Raw genomic sequence first — 21,612 nt, forward strand, 5'->3', positions numbered from 1 at the left:
TCTTGAGGTATTTTGTCACAATAACAGAGACAAAACAAAGCAAACCAACAAAAATCAGGGCAAAAGCAACAGCCATTTCAAGACCAGCCTGGGAAACATGAGATCCTGTTTCAAACAAACTAACAAAACAACTGTAGGGCTTTTTCTTGTAACTTGTGGGGGTTGTGGTTGGCTGGCTGGTTGGTTGGTTGGTTAGTCGGTTGGTTGTTTTTGTTGCTTGGTTGGTTGGTTTGTTTAGTATGTATATATTTAGCCAAAAGGGGGTAATCATTGTTACATGGATTACTGTTAACTGTAACTGCTAATATGTTTGCAAGGCAAGTTTATATTACTAAGGAAAAGAGTTCCATTTGCTGTAAAGTGGAATTTTCATCGAAATATAATGGCCATGGAAATGATGATAATTCATTGGCTCATCATGTTTGTCATTGCTTAATTCCTATTTAACAAGAATTACTAAACCAATGGGAAACTCCTTAATGGCACACATTGAAGTAAAATCCATCTTTGATCCATATCAGGAATTGTAAAATTGATTTGATAGTTGATTTCTGTTTGCCTTTGGCCTTTGAAATTTCAGCTCCTCAGATCTCTTCTTTCTCAATGTCTTGAAACCTTGTGAGTATTTTAAAGGGAACCAAAGTGGCACCATTTATAGAAATAGACCTGTTAGGAAAAAGAGCATATTTGGTGAAGTGAGAGACTGACCCCAGGAACAGCCAGACATTAGCATTGAATCATTGAGCAATTTGAAAATGGAAGCTTTGGGCTGAGAAGACAAAGGTAAGGTCTGCGAGAGGTGAAAAAAGTGATCAGAAGTCCTGGGTGAATGGAGAGCAACATGGAAAGCATGGGAACATGAATGGTCTGGTTAGAAAGGGGTGGTAAAAGGCAAGCGAGAAAGAGTGAATGCTGTTTGGAGGGGTGAGAGGGAAAAGTAGGAAATAACAAGAAACAGTATCCATCAGCAAAGCCCTAGTGAAGGCTTGGAGAACAGAGATGTTAAGAGGCTCTTAGACTGGACAGAGGGCTGAACTGTAGGGAAGCACACGAGTGACCAGATTTCTTTCTTTCTTTCTTTCTTTCTTTCTTTCTTTCTTTCTTTCTTTCTTTCTTTCTTTCTTTCTTTCTTTCTTTCTTTCTTTCTTTCTTTCTTTNTCTCTCTCTCTCTCTCTCTCTCTCTCTCTCTCTCTCTCTCTCTCTCTTTCTTTCTTTCTTTCTTTCTTGTTGTTGAACAATAATTAATTGAGATCCCTCCCTCCCAGCCTCTCCAATTCCGGGGTCACTTTCTCCGCTTGTAGATCTTGTTTGCAAGTTCCATGAAGATGGATGGGGGCAGGGGCACAGAGCACTGCTCTATGAGACTCTTGAGGTGGTTGTAATTGTCTTCCTCATACTTGAAGAAAACAGACCGCAGATCCAGTGCCTCATACAGTGCTTTCACCGGAGCCACTTTTTCTGGGTCCTTCTGCCCATAATTCTTCTCTAAGATCTGACGCTGTTGAGGAGAGGCTCGTAGCAGACATTGAACCACCAGCCAGCTGCATTTGTTGTCCTAGATGTCAGTGCCGACATTTCTTGTCACACTGGGGTCTCCAAAGAGATCAAGGTAGTCGTCCTGGACCTGGAAGAACTCGCCCATCTCCATCAGGATCTTCAGGGCATTGGCGTGTTCCTTCTCCCCATCAATGCCTGCCATGTACATGGCGGCTGCGATAGGCAGGTAGAAAGAGTAGAAAGCCGTCTTGTACTTGACAATCGATTTGTACCTCTTTTCAGTGTATTTACCAAGATCCACATGGCCCTGGGGTGCTGTCATGAGGTATAGAGTCTGCCCGATCTTAGTCTGATGAGAACTCTGCAGAAAGAGCTCCAGCGGGTTCAGGTAGTAGGGCTTCTCCCTGCAGTAGAACTTCAGCAAACGATAGATGGAGGCTTCCAGAAGCAGAGCGTCATTGATGGCATCCAAGCCTATGCCTGGCTTCTGATATCAGCAGATCTGTGCCGGCGAGTGAGGGAAGAGTCCATGATGTCATCTGACACGAGGAAGAAAGCCTGGAGCAGTTCTACACACCAGCCCACCATCAGGGCCCGCTGAAGACTCTCAGCATCCTGTTTCTTCGGCTCCACCAGCTCCTGGAAGGCTTGTACCACGGTCAAACCCCGGTTGTACTTGCCTCCTAAGGCATTGTACTCTAGGATCTCCTTGAGCCAGGCAACAGCATCCCCTATCTCTAGGTGCCCCAGCTCCTTCTCAGTCATCACCTTGATGATCTGGGAGAAGTGCTGGATGAAATTCTGCTTTTCTTGGTTATAAACATCCAATTTCTGGTTCCCATTCTGACAGAGGAGCTAAATGCTCTGTTCTTCAACGCGGATTCTCCTGGGGTCCAAGATGTTTGCAGCTTACACCTGTGACCAGATTTCAAAGCCAGATTATGAATGAGATCCAATGAGATGCTGACACACTGAGATGTGTAGTGCCAGTATGCAGGTGTTCATGTGTAAATGTGGAGGAAAACAATTCTGGGTGTGATGGTACATGCCAGCACTTGAGAGGCAAATGTAGACATAGCTCTGTGAGTTTCAAGCAATGGTCCACATAGCGAGGTCCAAGCCAACCAGGGATACACACCATGTCTCAAAAAAAAAAAAAAAAAAAAAAAAAGGAAAAATAAAATTCATGAAAAAGACAAAGTTCCTTTGCTCTGTAATTGTGTGGGAAAAACTTCATCATGGAGTTATCTCCCCATCCCAGTATCTATTTATGGACTTTACTCCTTAGTTCATCCAAATGTAGGTGTTTTTCTACTTCTTGTTTGTTTGTTTGTTTGTTTGTTTATCTTGTTTTTCACGATGGACTTTGTGTAGTAATCCTTGGTTTTCCTGGAACTGACACTTTAACCCAGGTTGGCTTTGAACACTCAGAGATCCACCTGCCTCTGCCACGCAGGATTAAAGACAGCACCACAGTCTGGGCTTCCTACTGTTTTTGCTGCTGTATCTATTTAATGCTTATAAGTAGGCTCAGTTTTTTTTTCTTTTCACTTTTTCCTATTTTATATTTAGAAATGTCTTTGCTGGGCTTTATATATTTTGAATAGTGTTTTATATTACTACTACATCTATATATAGCTTCATTTTTCCAGTAACCCTGCGAAAAAGCTAATATTTATTTTTTTAAAAAAGACGTATTTATTGTTATATGTAAGTACACTGTAGCTGTCTTCAGACACACCAGAAGAGGGCGTCAGTTCTCATTATGGATGGTTGTGAGCCACCATGTGGTTGCTGGGATTTGAACTCAGGACCTTTGGAAGAGCAGTTGGTGCTCGTAACCGCGGAGCCATCTCTCTAGCACTAATATTTATTTTAATATGAAGAAAAGTGATCTTATTTTACTAACCATTGTTTTTAAATTTTCTATATATCATTTGTACATTATATCTCATTTTCTCTGTGATTTGGGATATGGCTTACCTTTATACTGGGGAACATTTAAAGATACGACAGTGTTTTTCTAAGCTCTTAACTCCATTTCATTAACTTATCTTTCTAGTTTGGGCCTAATAGTGTTTTAAAGATGGAGCTAAGATATATGTGAGTATGTCAAAGAAACAGGAAGAGATGCCACTAGGAGTGAGGTTAGAATCAAACAGAAAGGAGAGGAAGGACAAATGGGCAACAGTGGAAAAGATGCTGGACAGCTATGTTAGAAACTCTAGAGATACAAAATGAGGCACTGCAGTTGCACTGGGTATGTAAAGCTATTGATCTACATGTGGGAGTTGATTATGACACAGTTGAACACACCAAACAAGAAACCCTACGTTCCAAAAGAACATCTTCAGGATGTTTTTTTGTCACTGAAAACATAAAAGCTACAATTTGGAAGCAGATTCATGACTTAATAATCTGTCAAGGCACAGAATATATGCTCAGGTTTATGAAACAGCAACAAAAAGCCAGCACTATCTAAGCCATATTGGACCTGCTCTCTTTTTTTTTTTCTTTCCAAAGGAATAAAACAATTTAAATTTCAAATTATAGTGTATGGAATAAGTAATAATTTTACTATGTTTAATGCCCCTCTTATTTACAGTGGAATGATCACTGAGAAATGAGTGTTCTGCAGCAGTTTCTAACAAGCACCAAACACCTAGAATTGTCCCCATTGGTTTCTCCAACTCCTTGGCACAGTTTCAGATTGCATTGTCTTCTAGATGTTTCTGTAATACTTATATTGTTTTACTCATTTAGGCTATCCCATAACTGCCCTGCTCTGTCCCCCTTTTCTGTCTTGTTTCCTGTTCCTGTCTTCTCTTCTCCAGGACGACCCCTAAGCCTTGTTGCGAAAGGTGTATGGTGTGTGATATAGATATCCCATCTAAAGCTACACACTTTGCAGTCTCTTTTTTCACATTTATTTTAAAACAAAGTCTCACTAAGTTACATAGGCAGGTCTTGAACTTGCTACTGTTCTTATTCATCATCCTGTATAGCTAAAATTAGCAGGCCTTTGCTACCAGGCCATGACATTCCTTATGTTAATTTATTCTTAGTGTTTCACATTTATTGATGTTGTTGGAAATGATATTTCTAACAGGATACCATTATAAGTGAGAAACTTGTTCTTTCTAGTACATTTGCTTAGTTTCTGAATATTTTGTTAGGATGTTATTTCTAAAAGGACCTTCGTTGATTTGGTGTCTGTCCACTACAAATCAGTTTTAGATTTTACACAGAAGCCTGGTATGGTGGCTCAAGCCTTTAATCCCAGTACTTGGGAAGCAAAGGCAGGTGGATCTCTGAGTTTGAGGCTAGCCTGGTGTATAGAGCAAGTTCCAGGACAGCCAGAAACCCTGATTCAAAAATCAAAATGCAAAAAGAATAAACTTTACAAAGAAAATCTGTATGAAGAAGTACAAGGACATCAAAGAGAGGCTTCCTTGTTTACTTTTTTTTCTACTTGCAAGATAGACTCTTGTCTCCGATGGGTGAAATTCTTTTAAATTCTTTTAAAAAAATCTTGGCTCTGGAAGTGAAACCTTGATTTCATTGAAGACCCCAAGATGTTTGAGATGCCAGAGTCATGAAAAACCTGCCAAGGAGAGCTGCAGACCAGTTATGATGCCATCCCATGAGAGAGCAATGTGTTCCAGGCATCAAAACTGAAAGGAAATGGAGAAGTCAAGAGTGCTTTGACATCATATATGAAGATGAAGCATTTGGAGGTTGTCCATCTGGTTTGGGGTCTTGTTTTGGCCCAGTATTTCCTCATGATGCCACCCTTTCTCTCTATTGGAATGGTAATGTATATTCTGTGACATTATTTTTTGTAAGTATGTGATCTGCTTTTTACGTTTGATATTACAAGGGAGTTATATTTAAGAGATTGCTCTGAGTCTCAGAGACTTTGAGCTTTAGACTTTTAAACATACACAGCCTGGACCTAGGCATCCCCACTCATGTGTAGCAAGTATGCAGCTCACTCTTCTTGTGGCTCCTAAATAATTGGATCTGGGACTCAAAAGCTGTTGCCTGTACTTGGGATATATTCTTCTAGCTGGGCTGTCTTGTTTGGCCTCATCGGGAGAGGAAGCACCTAGCCTCATAGGGACTTGAAGTGCCAGGGTGGGAGGAATACCCAGGAGTGCACTCACCCACTCAGAGGAGAAGGGAATCAGCATGGGGGAAGGATTGTGGGATGGAATGACCAGGAAGGGAGCAGTGAGTGAGGATGTGAAGTGAATATGTAAAAAAATAAATAAATTACATTTAAATTAAAAAAAAATCAGTCTTGGTTTTTAAGCCTGCTTTGCTTTCTCGTTGGAAATAGAAACCACAGCAGCTACTCCGTGGAGCTATTAGAAAGATTACATGAGATGCACAACACCTCCCCTAGAGCACAAAGAAAGGGCAAAGGAAAATGAGTGGCGCTCCATTACTGAAACTCACAAGGGTCAGGAAGTAACCCAAGTCCCAAGAAGTTCCTGCAACTTACAAGACCCATAAGATCCCTCCCAAGGTTACAGGCCGTCACAACTGCTAGGGAGAAGAGGTTCTTCTACTATCCAGAGCTGCCTGTAAGTCATGCAGGGAGCTCCAGAAAAACAGCTTTCATGTTTTTTTTTTAACCCATGCTTGGGTGGACCTTTAGTAATGCTGCTGCCTTCAAGTCCACCATGCTCCTGTAAATAACTCCTCACCAATAATCTTGTTAGTAACTTCAATGAGCACTAACTCACTGAGCTAGACTCGAAGATTTGAATGTCTGAATGGAATTTTGTCTTCTCTCTCTCTCTCTCTCTCTCTCTCTCTCTCTCTCTCTCTGTCTCTCTCTCTCTCTCTTCCTTCCTTCCTTCCTTCCTTCCTTCCTTCCTTCCTTCCTTCCTTCCTTCCTTCCTGTCTTTTCTTTCTTTTCTTTCTTTTCTTTCTTTGTTTTTTGGTCTGTCACTGTTAATCTTTCAGGGGTGACTCTTTTTCTGTGTCTCTCTCCCCCCACAACCACACACTTGTATAGTTACTTATCTGTGTTTTCTTATATCAAATTCACTAGTACACTAGATCTGTTTCCTGCTTTTCAAAATCAAGAACCATGTCTTAAAGCATGTTCGTGTCATCTTGTACAAATTATTTTACTGCCTCTTTCTCGTATCTGCCCTGCTAGCACTTGAAAACGGGCAAGCCTCTTTTGTTACTACTCTATCCTAAGTGCCTGGCACAGAGCCTGGTACGTAATAGACTGAGTAAAATCCTGTGGATTTGCTCATAGTCCTAATTCCTTGGTCTCTTTGAGCCTTGGGTTGGAGCACCTGCTTGCTTTACTGACCACTGCTATCTCTTCGCAATTGCTGACTTCACATCACTGATTTTGAACTCTAAAATGCCCCCGTTACCAAAACTTACCATTTTTGGTGACTTGTTCAGCTCTATCACCACGACTGATGGTCTTCTGACATCTCTCCATTCTTCAGTCAAAGCCCCCCTGACTTCTCTCATCGCCCTTCCCAGCCGAACACCCTGCCCTGTTCTTTTCAGAGCATTGGCTAGGCTGGGGTCACTGGGGCACTGAAATTTAGAGGGCACCACATTTTTCTCCCACCACTTCTTTGGGCTCAGTTAGAAGTTTCACCCTGGCCTCAGGCCAGCCTCTTTGGCAGACATAGAGATGGATGAAGCTAGAGGCCCGAGGTCAAGGGCTGGGAGTACACCAGCCAGGGGACCTTTTGTACATAGGGCCACCCCTCCTCCCACAAAAAGCAGCTTCCATTTAGAAGAAAGCAAATTTCAAGCTTCTGGCACTGGGTGCCAAAAATGTAGACCAATGCAGTAGAATTGTGGGCCCAGAAATTAAGCACACAGCTACAACCACCTCATTTTTGATAAATGTATCAAAAGCATACATTGTGAAAAAAGAACACCTCTTCAGTACATGGTGCCATGAAAACTGGAGTTTAGCATGTTTGAAGCTGGATCCATGTCTCTCATACTATCTAAAAAGCAACTCAAAATGGGTCAAAGACCTGAAAGTAAGACTTACCATCTTGAAACTTCTAAAGAAAAATGCTGCAAGTTATAGCTAATAGCAAGGACTCTGTGAACAGGAATTCGATAACAAAAGGAGAATCTAAAGAACTGGGCAGTGTTATTTCATAAAAGTAAAAGACTTCTCATTAAAAAAAAAAGAAACACCAGAGTGAAGCAATAGCCTACAGAACAGGAAACGTCATTGCCAATTGTACATTAGAATATTTATAATACACATAGAACTTTAAAAAATTCAAACATCCCAAAGCCCAAATCATACAACCAAGAAATAAGGTAAATAATTGACTAGACAGTTCTGATAGAAAGAAATGCAAATGACCAATAAATATATATTTAACATACTCAATACCCTTGGCCATTAGTGAAGTATAAATTAAAATCGCATTCAATTCCATTTCACCACAGTCAGAAGGTTTGCCATCCAGAAAGTGAATCACAAGAAATGCTGGTGAGAATGGAGGAAAAAGAGAAGCCTCATTCACCACTGCTGGGAGTGTAACCTGTGAGACCACAACAGGAATGAATAAGGAGGTTCCTTGGAACATTAAAAGTAGAACTACCATGTGACACAACTCTATCCAAAGATGCCTAGTCATGACACAGAGATACACATCTATGTCGAATACTATACTAGTTACACTTCTTAGGAAATGAAAACGCCTCAATATCTGTCAACAGGTGAACAGTTGTATGAGGTGAAAATGAGTATGGCCAGTGGCATGGCTCAGCAGATGAAGGTGCTTGCCATAAGCCAAGTCACATGTGTTCCATCCATGAACCCACACTGGAAGAAGAGAACCAGCTCTTGTTTGTTTGTTTGTTTGTTTGTTTGTTTGAGATAGAGTTTCACTATGTATCTTTAGCTGTCCTGGAACTTACATGTAGACCAAGCTGGCCTTGAACTCAAAGACATCTGCCTATCTCTGCCTTTTGAGTGCTGGAATTAAAGGTGTACACTACCACACTTATTTTGAGACCCAGCTCTTTAATGTTGTCTAGTCATTTCCACACATGTACCACAGTACTCACACAATGCACTATAACACACATTGCTATAATAATAATAATAATAATAATAATAACATATTCTGATTGCATTTCCCCTCCCTCTACTCCTTCCCGTCCCTCCTCACCTCACCATCCAGTTTGGTCTCTCCTAAGGAAAAAAAAAAACCAGACATCTAAGAAATAATAATAATAAAATATAATAAGATAAAACAAAAACAAACAAGTCAGAAAAGTACAAAACAAGCAAAAGAAAAAGAGCCCAAGAAAGGCACAAGAAACCGATATGGACACAGTTTCTTCTTTGGTACCATACAGCATATCTTCCTGTACCAAAGACATTAGCACTTATGGGTAAAGACTATAGTTACACACCAACTCAGCTTCTCCATGTTCAAGGAATTGTGTAGGCATTGTTTTCAGCAATAGGGCCACACCATCAGTTTTTGGAGAGCAACCTATAGTCTTGGCAACAGCCTGGATTGTTCAGGGATTCCTATGGCATCACTTAGGCCAATGACTCAATTAGATGCCATTTCTAGTATTGAAGCTTCATTTGGTGATGAGAGATGTCCAGTTGGGGCTCTGTTTTCCCCATTATTTGGTGATTTCATTTAGATCACATTCATATATGTATCTATTATAGGAAATCTCTAGTAGGTTTCCAAGAACCCCTCAAATAGCACTCCATTTTATCTGTTCCTCTCTATATTCACACCCTCATCTCCTTCTTTTCTCCCCTCCCCTATTTGATTCTCCTGTTTTGTTCTCTCCACTCCCCTATCCATCCATAACTCTATTTTTCCCTTTCCTAGGGAGATATGTCCCTTTCCACTAGTCCCTTACTCTATACCTAACCTCTGTGGTTCTATGGATTGAAGCTTGCTTCTCATTGATTTACCAGATAATATCTACACTTAAGGAGATACATACCATATTTGTCTTTCTGGATTTGGATTACCACACTCAGGATGATTTTTTTCTAGTTCCTTCCCTTTACTGGTATGTTTCATAATTTCATTTTTAACAGCTGAATAATAATCAATTGTATAAATATTCCATATTTTATTTATCTATTCATCTGTTAACAGATATCTAGGCTATTTCGAACTTCTGGCTCTTATGAATAGAGCAGTAGTGAATATGATTGAGCAAGTTATCTTTTTAGTAGGGTGCAGCATCCTTTGGGTATATGCATACCAAGGAATATTTATGAGTTTCACTTGAAATCATGGCTTTGTAAAGAAGGTATAAACAGGAGATTATTTCAGCAAGTGAAAGAAGTCAGACTCAAACAGGCAAATATCATATGTTCTCTCATGTGGATGTAGCTGGACTTTTGGCTACTGTATGGGTTCTTGTTCCTACTACCCTTCTCTACCCTTACTCCTTCCAGCCTACCAACACTAGGTAGAGAAAAGGATTGAGAGGGAAAGGAGAATCGATTTCATTCAACTACTTCCTGCTAACGAGGGGTATCACGTTCCTTGGGGCAAGTCTGATCTTCATCATCAAGATATCTCCAAGCAGCAAGCAGTGAGCAGCAGTGAGCCGCTGCAGGGATGCAGCAGCCACAGCATGTTTCAGGGCCCTAGCATTTTTATACCTTCACAAAAGTTCCCAGATTTCCAAATGGCATATGCTTGTGCAGCTGGCAGAACCAGGCCCCTGCTAGAGCACGAGGCAAATCATAGCCAGCTGCTGTGAACAATCTGAAGCAACTGCATTTCCCACACCTAGAATTAAAACAAAAACATATAAAATGTGGATGCCAGATTTAAGAGTGTGTGTGTGTGTGTGTGTGTGTGTGTGTGTGTGTGTGTGTGGTTCACGAAACTAGAAAGGGAAGAAAGAGATCTTAATAAGCACAGAAAGAGAGATGGTATTCCGATACCTACAAGAGGAAAGCAGAAGGGATGACTAAATGGAGGAAAAGAAGAAACCAGGCAGATGGCGTGAGAGAGGACAGTGGGGAAGGGAAGCAAATAAAAACAATGTATATGTTTTAAACTGCCACAATGAGTCTGAGGACATAGTTGGGTTGCTGCAGTATTTGCTTGGTATGCACAAAGCCCTGCCTGGGTTAGTGCCACATAAACTGAGCATAATCACATATGCCTGTTATCCCAGCAGTGGTGAAAGAGGCAGGAGAATCAGAAGTTCAGGACCCTTCTCAGCTACACATTGAGCTTGAGACCAGCCTGGGCTACCTGTTAAAAATAATTGAGAAAATACTGTAATGAAATCCATTACTTTGTATGCTAACCTAAAAAAGTGATGGAAAAACTAATTGGGCTTCAGTCAGCCCGTGCTTACTTCAACCTGTATACCCCATGCTTCAGAGCTTCGGCTGCTTCTGCAGCTCTGGGACCTGTGCGCCACCACTCCCGGCTACCAGTTCCTTTCCTTAATGAACTTATATACCTGCCACTCTTCTGTTTGTTTTGTCGAATAGTTGTGTTGTATGTTACAAGGATAAGCAGAGGGAGGGAGAGTCATGGGTTAAGCTGCATGGGAGTTATAGTGGAGGCCTCTTCATCTCTTTGAGCATTGTTTTTTCCACATATAAAATTGACATAATGGTGGTGCCAATCTTAAAGCTTTGTTCCAGGAACCTAACTAAGCATGTAGTAGGCCACCTAATACATAGAATATACATTCACCAGATGTTTCCCTGAGTTTTGAATTATTTTCTTACGTTGACTTTTTCTAAGACCATAGAGAGCTAAGAAAACTGACCAAGAGTAACATTTTTCAAACCTGCTCTAGCAGTTTTCTTAAACTCTCCACACTCCTGCACCTCAGCCCCATCAGTGCTGAGAGTCACCAAGAGGATTTCCCTTCCAGCACCTAGAAACTCAAAACTTTTTGAGCTGGTGCCAAGAAAGCTCATTGCAGTAAACTTAGGTCTGTCATAAGGAAGCCAGCGTTAGGTTTCAAATTCTATCACCGAGAGTTGGTCCCCTCTTTCAGTGCAGTGGGAGTTTAAGCTTAAATCAGCACTAGTTCTTTCTGCCAATCAATTGAGAGTGCATTCTTATCCATGGTTTTGAAATTTCCAAAACTTCTAAAGTAAGAGTTGCAAAAGTAAAGTTCCTATAAACTCCTTCCCTTATTTGTGCCCAATGCATTTCTTTTCCCAAAGCCCAGCATTCTGCATGCACATTCATTATATGTTGTTTCCAGCCGATTTACCCTTTAGAAAGTTGTAGCCACAGGAAATGCATGCCCTGGAAGTGACTCAGGCTTTACAATAGCACATATCCTGCATACATAGCCAGGCCAAGGAAAGTTGACCAGCAGACTAACCATTCCATGTAAACTATATCATATTATGATTTTTTTTCTACTCTCAGAAGCATCTGATCTTGGTAACACTTTGTTAATCATTTTTTGAAAAGAATAACATTTTAAGCTAGCTCATAGCATTTCCCAAGCAAAACACTTACACTTGACCAGTTCTGATTTAATTGTTTCTTTTTTTTCTTTTAAGATTTCTGCTACCATCATCAAGTGTAAAGTCCATTCCATTCTTTAAGATCTTCTCACTTTTTTCCTAAAAGTATTACACTTTATGTTTAAGTCCATGATGCATTTTGAATTTTTGTTGAAAATGTAAGACTTGGTTGGGTCAAGGTTCACTCTTTTGCCAAGGTCTGTTCAATTACTCAAGCATCACTTCTTGAAATTCTGTGACTCCTCCCCTGGATTCCTTTCCCACTTTCATCAAACACCAGTTGAGCACAATAGCATAGGCCTGTTCCTGGGTGGCCCATGCTGTTATTGACCAGCTATGGATCTTCAGGGTTGGTTTTTTTTTCAACTTCCACACTGTGTTGATTAGCATATTTCTTCAAGATTCTTTCTTTTCTTCACTTTTTAAACACATGGCGTCTTTCTTACTCCATAGCCCTGGCTTGCATTAAACTCTATGTAAACATGTAAGCATGCTGACTTTAATTCACATAGATTTGCCTGCCTCTGTCCCCCAAATGCTAGAATTTAAGGTGTAAACCACTTTTTTTTTTTTGAGAAAGAGTTTCTCTGTGTAGAACTGGGTGTCCCAGAACTCAGTTTGTATGTCAGGATAGCCCCGAAATCACAGATATCTTCCTGCCTCTGCGTCCCAAGTTCTGGGATTAAAGGCATACACCACCACACCCAGCTTAGATGATTTCTTAATGCTTCTTATTCAAGATTTCTTTAATACTCTAAAACTTTTACCTTTCCATATAAATTGTAAAATAATCTCATTGGTGTATAACATAATTCTAATAGTATAAATAAGATTGAACCTTTGAGAAGAAGTGACATCTTTTTCTAGTCGGTGGAAACAACATATGACTCCATTGATTTAGCTACTCTTTTGTCAGCATTTATACATCTTTTTAAATAGTTATTTTAACTTATTTGTGCCAGGTGCACACATGAAGGTCAGAGGACAAGTTCTTGAGTTTTTCTTTTTCTATCATGTGTATACTGAAGAATAAACTCAGTTTATCACGCTTGGCAGCAAGCCCCAATGCCAGCTAAAGCATCTCCCAGTCCAGGACTTTATACCTATAACCTAAGTATCTAAGTTCTGTTCATGTCTTATGTTTATACCTATAGCTGGCCCTTTTTATCTACGATTTATACACCAGAACATTTAATTAACTACACACTTAAAAATAGCTACAAAAATGCATCTAAGTTGAGTATGGTGCTGCACACCTGTAATCACAACAACTGGGAGGTGGAGACAGAATAACAATAACCAATCTGTATGCTTTTTTTCTTGCCTTATAGAAGGGATGGGACTTATAGTACCATGCTCTGAGTAGGGAGATCCAGCATTATTGGACTTTAAGGAAGAAAACATTGAATCTTTTTATCATTACTTATGCTTTTAGCTAAAAGTTTCTTAATTTTAGTCCTCTACCCTACCAGCAGAACTATTAAAGGGGTAGCTTCTTAATTTTTGATTGGTTGGTTGGTTTGAGACAGGGTTTCTCTGTATAACAGCCCTGGCTGTCCTGGAACTCTCTCTGTAGATCAGGCTGGCCTCAGCCTTGAATGTACAGAGATCTGCCTGCCTCTGCCTCCTAAGTGCTGAGATTAAAAGCATGCAGCACTGTGCCTGGCTGGCTTCTTAAGTTTTTATTTAAAAAAAAAAAAACATTTACCTATTTATTTACTGCCTGCACACTAGGGCATTATTAGCTCAGAGGACAATTTATGGGATTTGGTGCTGTCCTACCCTGAAGGTTCAGGGGACTGAACTCAGGTAATTAGTCTTGCTGCTAAGTTTCTCTGTCTCCTTCCTGTCGTTTTTATAGACGTCCTCTAGCAAGTTCACTTCCCTTTCATTTCTAATATTTTGAGAACTTCTATTTTGTTTCAATTATGAATGTTGTTTAATTTTATAAACTGTTTTAAAACCAATTTCTGTGATGATATAATTTGTCTTCATCAGATGGTTGACACATAATATAATATATTAGCCTTTTGTCATTAAGTTTCGAATGGTGAACCAGATTTAGTTAAGTCAATTTGTTCATGGTATGTATCTCTTTTTATGGTTCCCTTGAACCTTCTTAGGTATCACGGCTGAAAAGAAAACTGAGAAAAAGAAATTACAAGTGATGGCTATGGAGATTGGAGTCAATGAGTTTTAAGTAGCATGTGAGCCTTCAGTGTGTTATACTTAGGAAAAGTGCACTGTGGTGGAAAAAAACACAGTGAACAAAGTGAATAGGATCTGCAGGTAAGGAACTAGGGCCACCCCAACCTAGTTGTTCACATTCTTTTGTATGTCTTCATGACTTCTAATAAGAATGGTTCTCTGCAGGTATACATTGAGAGTTTTAGGGCCCATTTATTTCTAGGTTTTATTATTATTATTATTATTCTCTCATAAAATACATCCCTTCCACAGTCTCACTTCCTTCCACACCTCCCAATTCTGCCCCCACTTCCCCTCTCCCCTAGATTGACTGACTGCTCCTCAGTTTCCCTTCCGTAAAGGGCAGGCCTCCCAGGTATATAAACCCAACATGGCATAACAAGACGTAATAAGTCTAGACACAAACCTTCATATCAATGTTGGGTAAGGCAAACCAGTAGGAAGAAAAGGGTCCCAAGAGCAGGCAAAATAGTCAGAGATACACCCACTCCCACTGTTAAGAGTCCCATAAACTCCTAACAGTGTTGCTTTGGTCTCTGTGAGCCTCTATAAGTCCTGCTTAGTTGATTCTGAGGGCCATGTTTTTGTGGTGTCCCTAACCCTTCTGGCTCCAACAATCTTTCTTCCCCCTTTTCCATGAGGGTTTCTTCACTCTAGGTTTTATGACATACTTAGAAAGCGATTACTGTTTCCTTCCTTCTCAGAAATTCCTTCAGCTTAAAATATTCAGTATGGCACAGTGTAACATTTTGAGGAAGCATGTCTTCAGCTCTGCCAATGTATTGTGATATTTGAGTAGCTAATATATTTTAGGGTTTTTTTTTCAAATAAAAGTTTGTAATTCATATTATTCTCAGAAGAGGAATTGAGTAGAAATAAGTCCCTCTTCTATTTTTCTGCATGAATATATATCTCATATATATAAAATATATATTATATATTATATATATAAGATTTCTGTTCTCTTTTTATGTGTTTGGTAGATTTCACCAGTGAAAACGTATGGGCCTAGATATTTGGAGACATTTTGACTTACAATTCAGTTTCTCTAATACTTACAATGCCGTCCAGGGAATCAGCATCAGCTCATTTGTACATGGTAGATTGGGAGGTTTCAGAAACCTGTCTACTTTGGGGTTTCAGAAGCTCCCAAATTGTTGGATTTCTGTGCCTAAGGTATTTGTCGTGTCCTCTTCGTTTTCTTCTGATGGGTGTGGTCCTATCATGAGATCCTCTAGGTTTACCTGTCTACCAGCTCCCTTTTATGTTTGTCACTCTTGCTGAAGCATCATATGAATTATTTTTCTCCATAGACTGGGTTCTCTGTTCCATTGAATTTCTATACTATTTTTTTGTGTTAAGTTTTGCTTGTACCTTTGTGTTAACTTTTATCCACTTATTTGATTTTCTCACTTTAATACTTGATTCTTGAAGTGATTAACAGTACTGAATTTTATGGTAATCTTACAACACAAAAGTTAATGTTATAAATTCATCCTTTCTGCTTTGTATTCCACGTATTTTAATATGTTATGTATTTTTCCACTTTGAACATATTATCAGACTTTATTTTAGGGCAGTTTGGGGCTCAAAGCACAATTAAGCAGAAGGTACAGAGATTCCCATATACCACTGTGTTAATACATGCATAACTTCTTGCACCAGGGTGGTACCATTTATTATAACTAAGGAAACTTCATCAACACACCATTATCAACTAAATCCATAGTGGACATTAGCATTCATTCCTGCTATTACATAGTCTCTGTGGTTGGACAGATTTAAAGTGATATGTACCCACCAGTATATATCATACACAGTTATTTCAGTTCCCTAAATATGTTGCTTGCTGTGCTTCGCTAGCCTCCTCTTCCCTCAGACTCTTGGAAACTAATGGTACTTTAAACTGTCTCCATAGTTCTGTCTTTCCCTGGGTGTTAGTATCACAGAGTAGTTTGTTCTTTTTTTTAAAATTGATTGGCCTCTTTCCCCTTAATACTATGCATTTACGTTGCTTCAGTGTATTTTCCTAGCTTCAGAGTTTATTTCCTTCAGCACTGAGTAACACTATCCCACAGTCTGAATGTACCACAAGTTATCTACTCACATAACTTAAGAACAGCTTGTTGGCTTCCATATTTAGACAATTATGAATAAAGTTCCTATAAACATAATGTTTAGTCAGTGTTGCAGTACTGAAATAAAATACCCTCGCCAGGTAACTTTATAAAGAGAAGTGATTTATCTTTATCTTAGTTCTGGAGGTTCTCATCTAAGATTGGGCAGCTCTAGGGGTTGGGCCTCTGGCAAGGGCAGTACATAACAAAAGAGTGTTTAGAAGCAAATAATTCCATTTTGAACTGAAACAGAGGGAGCAGATAGACTATCGCAATTCTCTTCAAGGAGAGGAACTTAATGATCCACAGAACTTCTTTCATGTCTTACCTAAATGCCCACTGGGGTTTCCAATACTATCATCTTAGAGACATTATAGACCTTTACATATAGACCTTTGAGGGGCTCTCAAACTACACCTAAATCATAGCAATAAGGTGTTTATATATCTATTAGTTAAAATCTTCAGATAAATTTGAAGAAACCAAGAGCTGGTGTTGTTAGTTAAGTGGTGAGTAGTACCAATAGTCAATATGAATGAGTACTGCTTCATATCTATGTCAGCATTTGGGGTTGTCAGTGGTTTGGATTTTAACTACCATAAGAAATGTGTTACAGACTTTGATTATTGTTATGATTTTTACATTCCCAGTGACATATGATGTGGTGTATTTTCTGCATGCATGTTTACCATCTACATATCTTCTTTTAAGAAAGGTCTTTAGGTAACTTTTAAGTCAGTTTATTTTGTTAATGTTGAACTTTAAGAGTTCTTTTAAATCTTAGATAACTGTCATTCATTTGAGATGTCTTTGCTGTTTCTGAATCTGTGTCCTGTCTTTTCATTCCATTCTTGTATATCTTATAGAATAGAATTTTAAATTTTTTAGTGAATCCAGTTTGTTAACTTTATCACAACCATACACAAAGGATATCTAGATTTTTATCTTCTGTTACACTCTAGACTTTTACTTTTAATTCTATGGTAAATTTTGAGTTAATTTCTATGACAGGTATTATGCCTGTGCCTGAATTATTAATAATATCTTACACGAACATGTTTACTTGGCTCAGTAGCATTTGTCAAAAATAATTTTTTTCTTTGTCATTTTCCCCTTGTTCCTTGTTATTGGCCAGTACTATATTTTATTGATAAATGTGGTTTTATCATGACTCTTGGAGGTAGGTGTAATCAGTCTTTGAATTTTGTTCTCTACTACCAAACTTATGTATTTTATTGCTTTTCTTCAAAGCAAATAAAGGAGAGTTTAAAGTGCAGAGAGCAGACAAGCAGACAGAATCATGGCATCTGTTAGAAGGAATCTATTACAAGAGTAATTCTCTAACACAGTAGTTTACAAATGATTGGCCCTTTAGCAATAGAGAATGCCTATCTTATATTCCCCTGACTAGCAAAATCATCTGAGAACTTTCTAGAAATGGAAAATCTCAGGCCCCAGCCCAGATTTAATACCTCAGGATCCAAGGAGATAGACAGCATTTTGCTTTTTAACAAGCCCACCAAGTTATTCTAGTGCATGCTCAAGTTTGAAAAGAATTGGTTTGTGATTGATTGGATAAATGTGTGCCTATAGACTTGCCTCAACAATTTCTGTTTCTAGGAGATTGTAATTATATCAGTGTACCCACTGTTGCATATTACATGAAAGCAGTGTGGGAAAATACTTATAAAATGTGTACAGTTCCTTGTAAGTATACTTTCAGTCTCACATGTATTCAAAATATTCGGTAGGGCGAAAGAGAGTGGAACGGAAAGTGAAGGGACAAAGGGAGCAGCCAAGGTAGAGACCTAATACAAAGTTTAGTGTGACTTGACAGAGTAATACATGGTAGGAGACAGTGGCGATGGGAATACACATAATGACTACTTACCGTGAGTGAGTTGTTACCTTTGTCCCTGGGACTAGTCAATTTCTTTAAATGGGTAGATCTAAGCCATTTCATTCTTGTGGTCTTTTAGTGCAAGACTTTGGCCTGCGTGAGCCTAACAAAGTATGGACTTTATGTACCAACCATCCTGTTTCTCAGTTCACAGGGTGATTATTGCTAAATCTCTTAAAGTGCTTGCAATTTCTCTAAATATGGAAAGCTGTAAATCTCTTTCAGTCCCAAAGTCTTCTCCAGGAAGTATCTCTCCTGAATCATGCCAGCACTTTACCCTCCCCATCCCCCCAAAAATGGGAGACACAGTGCTACATTAGTGAGCAGAGTTCTACAGCTTCAAGTGTTGCTGGAGCCAGAAGAACTTGAATTTGGAATAAAGGAGTCTCCGATTTTTAGCAGAGGAGAGAAGAGTCCAGGAATTAGACATAAATGGAGGGATCTCTTTGTGTTAATACACACTGCTTCCCTCTTCTCCAAATAGAACGTATGTCACTTCTCCTGAAGATTTTGTAACTCTTAAGTATTGGAACATGTTTTGTGACATTACCGCAAAATGCAACTTTGATGTAATATTTATGACTCATGGGCAGTAAGTCCTGTATAACTATTAACACCTGGCTTATTGTCAACCTCTTCTAAGGCAGTGCAAACTATAAGAACTTCTTACTAGAATGAAATTTAGAGATCACATCTTATGAACTAAGTTCTGAGGTTTGAGAATACCAGTTAGTGGAAGGGAAGTTCTTGACTAGACCCTATTCTAGATATATAAAAATTGAATAATAACATTTTCCAAAAGTTCATTTTCTTTAAGTTTGTTTTTTTTTTAAACTTTTGAGTGGAGCATGTGCTTTTTATAATGTTCCAAACCAGGATGGTGACTTTCAAGGCATCAATAGGCTGACAGGCATTTGGGTAGCACACTTTTCCTTCCTTGATGACAGTGAACATGCCTATCAGCTAAATAGCAAGCAGTTAGGAAACTAAGAAGGTAATTGCTGCAAGCCTCTCTATGATAATGTGATGAAAAGCTCCTGTCATGACTATAAACATGCTATGTTAACTGGCTGAACTCAGTCTGCTCAACTCCAGATCTCAGGACCATAGCAACAGACCACACACCAATGAATTTCTCATTTGAGTGTTGGGCTATATTTTCTGACTTTTGGCCAATAAATCTCAGGGTTGTAATCTGAAAAAATACTTTCTCCCATCCTAAAGGGACACTTTTTGGAACCCTTTTATAACATTGGTTGAAGGGGGTGGGTTGAATGTTGCATCTGTACGTGTTTTCTGTGCTAATCTGAGAGCTGGATTCAACCCCAGGACTTGGGTCACTTCCACACAGAGATCTCATTGTGAGTGGGAGGAAAATGGCAGCTTCTCAGCTGCACTTTGAAATTCTGCATTAAGAAAAAAACCAGCAAGTATTCATAAGCCTCTTATTTAATGAATGAATCCCTTTGTATTTACATCCTTCACAATTCCGGGAACAAATAGGGTTTAGTTGCTAGAAAGTGAAAACTTCAAGCTCATCAGAATGGGGGAAATAGGAGGCAATTTAGATGAACACTGGCAATGGCTCCATCCCAATTCCTTGGTACCTGCTCCTAAGGGCATGCCAATCAGTCCTTTCTTTTACAGTGTCTCCACCTCCAATTTAGGTCATCATCTATAAACTACCAACAAAATGCCAGCCAGTATAACTCTGTATTCAGCTGGTGTGCTCACCTGAAACTGAGAAACAAAGGGAGGAAACAACTAGTGGGTCTTGGTAATTGGGAATTGGCAATTGCCAATGAATGGCTTGACAGCTTTCTGCCACGTGCCTCCATCTTGCTCCTTCCCCTTTTATGTAACGTTGCTATTTTCTTCTCAAGCGTGAGCATGCGCTGAAGAAGACAGTTTAAAGATGCAACGTTACCAGGGAAGATCCCATAAAAAAAATTTTTTTTGAGTTACTAGGATTTCAAATTGGAAATGAGAGAGATTCATTCTTGGGTTCCCCCACTCGTAAGAGTACTTTCAAGAAACTCTTCAATATTAATTAGCAGGCTGTGAATTTGGTTCTATGCAATTATGATGAGCCAGTTTTTAAAGTATAAAAGAGCTAAGTTATCATATTTTTGAATTACTCATCTAGAAGCCTGAATATTTTTGTATTTCCATATTTCTTGGGTAGCACTTAATTTAATCTTAGCCCCATTTCTTTCAATAAACCATTGTTGCATCTCATAAGCAGCACAGCTTCTTCCTCTAACTCATCTCCCCGTGAAATTGGTTTAATGAAGCAGAAAGGTATGAAGCATTAGCAACAGTGGAATCCATGTGGTAGCACTTCATTTTTCAGAGGCACTCACATTTCTACCCTAATTTATAAAATCAGCACACAAATGATTTTTATCACGGCCATTACATCAGTATAAATTACTGCCTTTTCTATAACACGGCAGTTAGTCAAACTGTTGAAATGATATCTATTAGTCAGGGGACAGGGGGGAGAGGTAGGAAAGAGTTAGTGAAAATGAGGGCTGATGGTTGTCTTACAGAAATACTAATATTAATTTACCATAATGAACACCAGTGGGGTATTTAGCAAACGTACAGATGAAAATTAAATGTACAAAGTGAAGCAAATAGGTCAATTTGTTCAGGACAAAGAAGAGGACCTTCAATAAACAAACGGTTCTATGTAGAGACAGGCACAATGCAACTAGTCAGGCTCTCCTGTCCTATGGGCAGACTAGAGCCACCCTGCGCAGGAGTCATTGTTGTTCTCTTCCTCGTGGGTGTCTTCATTTATCTCATTGTAGGAACTGTCACCCTGGTTTTGTGCCCTTCAGCTCCACCATGTCAAACACTACTTGCCAGGGCTTCTTTGGAGAGCCCGACATAGTGGTATCATCTCTTTTTACTACTACTACCTAGGTCATTTGCCACAACTTACTTGCCTCTTTCCAACTATGCACCCTTCAGTCAACTGAGCTTGCTAATAAGGGCCATATGATCCTTTGGGTGGGATGGGTGCCTTTGCTCCCACCGTGAATAACAGTTTACTAAGCAATTGAGAAGTATGGCAGTTTCCTTTGGAGAGAGTGTATAGATGGGCACACATGGGTATGGTTTAACTTGAAAGGAATAAGTTGTCCATTCAATTCAAGACTAAGATTCCAACATTAGTGTTCTGTATACAAATTGAAACTCATTTTTGCCTGTTGATCGACATGGTCATACAATCCAATAAAATATGTATTTTCAAAGAGGTAACTTTTCCACAGTTACAGAAAAGATATTAATGGAATTTAAGACCTCAGCTCAAGTCACTTAAGTTGCTTATACTAAATTAAATGAGGTCTGTTGTTCATAAACTC

The 21,612-nt window shown here is 39.2% G+C and overlaps 1 pseudogene across 1 annotated transcript; it reads right to left on the reverse strand.

Moving 5' to 3' along the window:
- Positions 1-1,255: 1,255 nt before the first annotated feature.
- Positions 1,256-21,135, reverse strand: LOC110287168 (annotated as a pseudogene). The gene is made up of 4 exons (XR_002377184.1): positions 21,065-21,135; positions 10,163-10,292; positions 7,894-8,051; positions 1,256-2,412 (listed from the first exon to the last, which is right to left on the reverse strand). The product of XR_002377184.1 is annotated as a farnesyl pyrophosphate synthase-like (transcript).
- Positions 21,136-21,612: the final 477 nt, after the last annotated feature.

Source organism: Mus caroli, chromosome X (genome assembly GCF_900094665.2).
Source record: "Mus caroli chromosome X, CAROLI_EIJ_v1.1, whole genome shotgun sequence".
Classification (NCBI taxonomy): Eukaryota; Metazoa; Chordata; class Mammalia; order Rodentia; family Muridae; genus Mus; species Mus caroli.